The following is a 6051-nucleotide window of genomic DNA, read 5'->3' on the forward strand; positions in this document are numbered from 1 at the left end:
AGTCGGGGGAGGGGGAAGGGGATCTGGCATTTACAGGGCCCCCGTGCAGGGATTGGCGTTGCCAGACTGTTAGGGTGTGGCTGAGAACAAAACGGTCCCTGGGTACGATGCCCCAGAGGGCAGGAGCCAACGTACCAACGCACGGCCTGGAAGGAGGGTTCACCGTGGGGCTTGGAATCCGCTGGGATTTTGGCCCTTTCTCCCCCTCCCCTGCCCCACAGCGATTAGCAGGGTGGCGCTTTCCTGTGTGGCTTAACTGGCACCTCTGTGCCCAGCTCCTTTCTGGGGGGCGCCAGTGCCGGTAACAGGCGACGGCCCTGCTGCGGCTACGGGTGCATGCACCCAGCCCTGGCGACACAAGGGAGCTGGTTCGGCTGGGGTGCAGAAGTGAACAGGAGATGGCTGGAGATGGCCACACGCCGGCCTCCCAGCCTTGTTCGGAGCCAGGATACTGAGCACATCAACAGATGCACCCTAGCCCCACCTCATGGCTCTGCTGCCTGGGTGAGGGGCTGCGGGGGCCCTGGCTGGATTCGGGTTAGAGGGCTCCATGGGGAGCCAGGATAGCCGAGGAAAAGCCCAGGACCTTTGTGTGAGCCAGGCAGGGTTTGGAGCCCCCTCCGCCCCCTTTGGCCCTGACAGGCGCTTGGCAGGCCTGGTGGAAGCCAAGGGGCACAGGGTCCTGGCAGAGCCCTGCCCTGTGCTCCTGGGACTGGGACCCAGGCCCTCTGGGGAACTGCCCAGCAGCCGTTGCAGCTCAGCGAGGCAGGCTGCGGCTGAGCTCTGGGAGGCCCAAACCCTCTGCATGTGGCACCTAGAGCATGGCTATTATTGATGGGACGCTCACACTGCAAACAAGGGGCTGTGGGGGTCCCTGCCGCAAGACACAGTCCCCAGCGAGCAACTCCTCCACGGCTCGGCCCACAGCTTGGGCTGGATGGGCAGCAGGGAGGGTGCTGAGCCGCTCCCCAAATCTGCCCACTTACTTAGGTGTCTAAGCTGAGCTCTGGTGCAAATCTGGAGTCTGGGCTATACCCCGGCCGGAGGTCTTGCTACCTTAAAGGCATAGTACTAAATTCCCTTGCCAAGGCCTTACATCGCCAACCCCCCATGTTCATCTGTACCGTCACTGAACCGGCCAGTTCCCCCTTTGACGTGGGCGGCAGGGTTATGAGGGGCTCCCCGTGTCCAAAGGACTGTGTCCAGGACACTTGTTTTATTGCCTTGCCTGGAGTGGGGCAGGAGAGCATGCAGGGGCGTGGGGGGCTGGAGGCAGGGGGAGATGCCTGGGCTGCCCAAACCATCCTCTGTCTTCGGGGAGCAGGCTCAGACTATTGCTGGGGCACAGGGAATGCAGCTGGAGCCATTTCAGTGCAGCGGCTGAGCGCCAGCCCCGGCTCCCCCTTGGCTTTCCCCTTGTGCCCTTGTTGAACTTGTCCTTGTTGAACCTCATCAACCTCTTAGCCTGAAATCCCCCGCTCTGTTAACAGGTGCTGACCCTGCTGGCAAAGGGATAAGTGAGTTCTGCCTCACCCCCGTCAGTGACTAGTTACCTACCCTGGGTATCAGGGAGGTGGGAGTGGCTTGCTGGGGAGAGAGGATCTGGGGTGTGGGCTGAGCAGGCCAGTGGGAGGAGCCCGATGAGCAGCCCAGCCTAGGGAGAAGGGTTGAGCTGAGCTTTGGGATTGTATTGTTAATTTGTTTGTGTTAATAAAGCCAAACCCCCGGAGGGGTGAGTCTGGACTCCGCAGTGTGAGGCCAGTGTCTGAGAGCAGATTGGGTGGGCCTGACACCGGCTCCCGTGTGGTGCGTGCAGTGGGATTTAACCCTCTCTGCCAAAGAGGCACAAAGTTGGGCGGGGTGGGGGTGCGGAATGGAAGCTGGGCTGGAATGGAGGATGGCGCAGGCCCTGGCTGCAGCCCGAGGCCCGGCAGCAGCCGCTCCAGACGCTCATCAACCCATAGACCAGCCAGGCGGCCTCCCCAGGCACCTTCATGCTGGTGCCATTGGGTCTGTCCATTGGCCCTGAGGGATGCTCTGGCAGGTAAAGCCTTGCCCTTTCACCAGCTGGAGGCCAGGAGGCCAGCATGTCACACACAGGGCTGACGCTGCATCCGAGCCAGGACAGCAACTTCCAGTCAATTGTGCGAATAGTCTGAGACACTGAATCTTACATGTTATCCAATGAGCATTTGTGCCGGAGATGCTTGTGTGCTCCGCCAATCAGGCACCAGCCTCCGTGACCAATTCAGCGTGAATATCCAATACACACCAAGGTCAAAGCAGAGCGGTTTTTAAAAACATGCAAAAAGGTCCAATGCTTTAACCTAGCAAATCCCAATTTGTAACAGGGATCGGGTCTGGGCTGTACCGCCCCCAGAGAAAGGAGCTGTTTGTCCCACGACCCCTGGGGTCCAAATGATTCACTGGTCCATAAAGAAAATATAGGGGCCAGATGGTTTTCTGTGAATTCCTCAGCAATTTCCCCCAATCCTAGAAGCAGCTGGGCTAATCGACAGGTCCCTTTCCAGATGGCAGCCGCCCCCCACCACGCTGGAGCCCACAGCACGGTGCCCTGGCAACCGCCCTCTGCATTCGGCCAGACCCATCCAGCGGCCTGGTCACATGGGGAAGTAGCCTGGGCTAGTCCCAGTGTTCAAACTCCCTTCCGGGGAGGCAGGTCTATTGGGCTAACGGTGGAATGGTGATTCCTGGACAGGAGGGGGCATAACCTGTCGCTGGTTAAAGCTCATTTCTGCTGGCATAACTGAAGCAGTAAAATAGTCACAGCCCTGCCCCACATAGTCAAACCCGTCTAGGGCCCAGCGCAGATGGCCGACGCTGTGGTTTGCATGGGGGCAGTTTATTCTGCTTCTTGGGGTGGGGGGGTGAGTCCGGCCTGCACTAGGGTTTGCAGCGGGGACTTGTCACTCAGGTCTGCAAGCCCTACGGCTGTAAATGGGAACTAGTCCAGGGCCAAGGAGGGTTGCTGGTACCGGGAAAAGCGCTCAGGCTGCAGCTGGGCGAGTTTCCACTCCAAGCTGCACTCGGGCCGCCAAGGCTGTTCTCCCACTAGGAGAGTCCAACCCCGCGTGACCTCAGTGCCGGGTTTACCATGGCGCCATGGCTCCGTGGAGCCGGGACGATGCTCGGAAGGGGCCCCGGCCTGCTCCGCTTGCCCTGCGCCCCGAGACCCCGCTGGCTCCCCCCCCCTTCCTCCTCTCGGCTGGTGTGTGTGGTGGGGAGAACAGTGTGGGGGGCTTGGCTGGGCCCCTCCAGGGAACTGCGTCTGGAGGGACCCCGGCCGGGGCAGGTCCTGGCCCAGCTGATCGCGCCACCCCCGAGGGGCCAGAGCGATTCCCGGCCCCGGGACCAGCCCTGGCTGCGCTGCCGGCTCAGCCCAGCGGACACAGTCGCCTCCCAGCAGGGCCGGTGAGTACGGCCAGGAGGCAGGGCTTGGGGAGGGGGGTCTGTGGGGAGCCTGGGGGGGTGCTGGGCTGTGAAGGGGCAGGGAAGATGTGTGTGTGTGTTGGGGCACTGGCGAGTGGAGGTTCTGTGGGGGGGGTGCTGGGCAGTTGGGGGGGGGGCTGTGGGCAGGGGTGGTGGTGTGCAGGGGGCTGTGCATTTGTGGGTGGGTTTGGGGGGGCGCTGGGCATAGTGGGTTTGGGGGGTCTCTGGCCACAGGGAGTTGGGGGGTGTTGGACGAGGCGCCGGGGGGGGTGGGGGGGCTATGTGGTGTGGCATGGGCCTGCCCCCGAGGGGAAGGGGCAGGCTGGCAGCATAGGGCCAGGCAGGCCACTGAGCGTCTGGCAACTGCCGGTTTGTAAGGAGTGCCCTCGCATGGGGCGGCGCGGGGCTTCCCCTGCCATGCCATGCCCCATTGCCCTTGGCCGGCCCCTCGCTCCAGGCCCACAAAAGGTTAATCCGGCCCTGCTTGACCTACATTAATTCAGACATGCCACCCCCAGGCCCTGCCACAGTGCGTGAGGCAGCCAGAGGCAGAGTGCCCCTCCCACAATGCACCCTCCTGATTCCCCGTCTTCTGCAGGAGCCACGCCAACCCAGCCCTTAGCGGGCAGGGGTGCGGCAGTTCCCAGGTTAATGAAAGCCAGGGGCAGGCAGGGGCTGGAGTGAGCTGACAAGAGGAGAGGGGGAGGCTGGCTGAAGAGTTGTTTGCTCAGCGCATTGTTTGAACAGGTGGGAGAGATGCAAACAGAAGTGCCGACTCCAGCCGCTCAAATGTTCCTAATCCACTGGCCGCTGAACACAGGATTCCAGCAGTTACCTTGCCCTAGGAGACATTCCTGCCCTTGTCTCTGGAGCGCCCAAACCGCAGCGCTGTGGGAACCGACTGCCCCAGCAACACCCATCCGGGTCCTGTCTCATCTGCCTGGAATCCCAGGCCGCGGCAGCCCTTGTTAACACCACACAGGCCAGCCTGATAAAACACTGGCAGTACGGGCCGGGAACAAAGAGCCCCCTTAGCAAACAAGACCCTTGCCAAAGCCTGGATCTCTATTGTCTGCCAGCTGCGGGATCGGATGGGGGAGGCAGAGTCCTCCCCCAGGAGCAAGGCCTGTTTGCCAGCCCTAAGGCTCAGCAGTGATACATTTCCCAGGGCTTTCAGCTGGGAGCCTTTCCACATCCCCCTGCACAGAACCGGCCTCGGGGATACTTCCACAAAAGCGAGGGGAACCCCAGAGAGGTGGTAACGGTTTCCTGTTCGCTCCTTTCTAATGGACACATTCGGCCAAGCCCTCGGTAAGACGCACACGCTTAGTTTGGAGTCTGGACTGGTGACGCTGGGCTCCCCGGTGTGGCTGGAGGGCCCAGCAGTGGGGTCTGGGTGCTCTCTCAATGAAAATCTAACCCATTAAAAAGGGCTGGTCTGGCTCCTAGGCTGAAGGCTGGATCCCCAACAGCGCGCGCAGCCGGGACACTTGGCAGCTCAGGGACGGTGCTTCCAATCCAGCTCAGAACAAAGCCGTAACCTCCCTTTCCCAGGCCCTGGAAGCTGCAGGAAGACGTTGGCCTGCCACGAGGCTGTGGGCTGCGGGGAGAGGGCTGCTCGTCCCCTGGCCTCGCTCCTGGAGGAACCATGCAATGGGGCCACCCTGAAGCGTCAGACATCAAGGCTCCCGTGCATTGGCAGCTCACTGGCTTCTGCAGGGGGCCTGCCTCTGAGGGGTGCTCTTTCCTGGTGTCCACAAGAAGCCAGTGGGCTGCCGACGTTCGTAGCGCTGGCCTTGGGGAGTCACCAGCCCGGCTGGGAGGAGACCAAACCTGATGGTGCCTTTATGCCCTGGCAAATACTGGCAAACCCTCCTGGTGGGCAGAGCTGCCGTATGAGTGCCTGGGACGTGCCAGTCACTAATGCCCAATACTGGCAGCAGCCGCAGGCCGAGTGTCCAAATAAAGCAGAACCGCAAAGTGTGTAAAGACGCTGAGGGGCAAACAAGAATTGCTGACAGTGGAGCAGGTTGAAACGCCGGCCCAGTGCCCCTGGTTTCGGTGACAGCGTTACCTGCAGTTTCACTCCGACTTGGTGTCTCCCTTTTGTCAACATTTATTCATGCCTGACCCCAAAGGACGAGTCACTCCCACGGGGCGGCCAGCGGTGGCGGTGGGACGTTTGGGGTATGAACCTGGAGTAACTCTGCAGTGAAGACAGCCCCTGAAGGAAACCAATCCAATGGCACTTGAAATTTCCTGCCTGAATACGTTTGGGTCCCTCATTTGGCTGAGAGGTTTGGAGTTGAGTCCTTCAGAAAATCGGTCCCTTCAGCTCTCCATCTCTCCCCAGGCCCCACCTGACTCACACCGACAGTCTTCCTCGAACAAACTCGTAACCAGACATTAATTGGCTCAGCCTCTGGAGTAGCCATAGGGATTGGAAACTGGCTGAATGACATGAGCGGAGGAGAGATGGCTCTGAAGTTCCCCACTAGTCTGGCATCAGGATCAGCCTCTTTCATACCTTCCTTCATGGTTTGGATGGGGGAGTAAACACTTGAATGAAGTTTGAAGCTACTAATTTGGGAGGGGCTGGCA

This window comes from Natator depressus, chromosome 22, assembly GCF_965152275.1.
Source record: "Natator depressus isolate rNatDep1 chromosome 22, rNatDep2.hap1, whole genome shotgun sequence".
In the NCBI taxonomy this organism is placed as follows: domain Eukaryota; kingdom Metazoa; phylum Chordata; order Testudines; family Cheloniidae; genus Natator; species Natator depressus.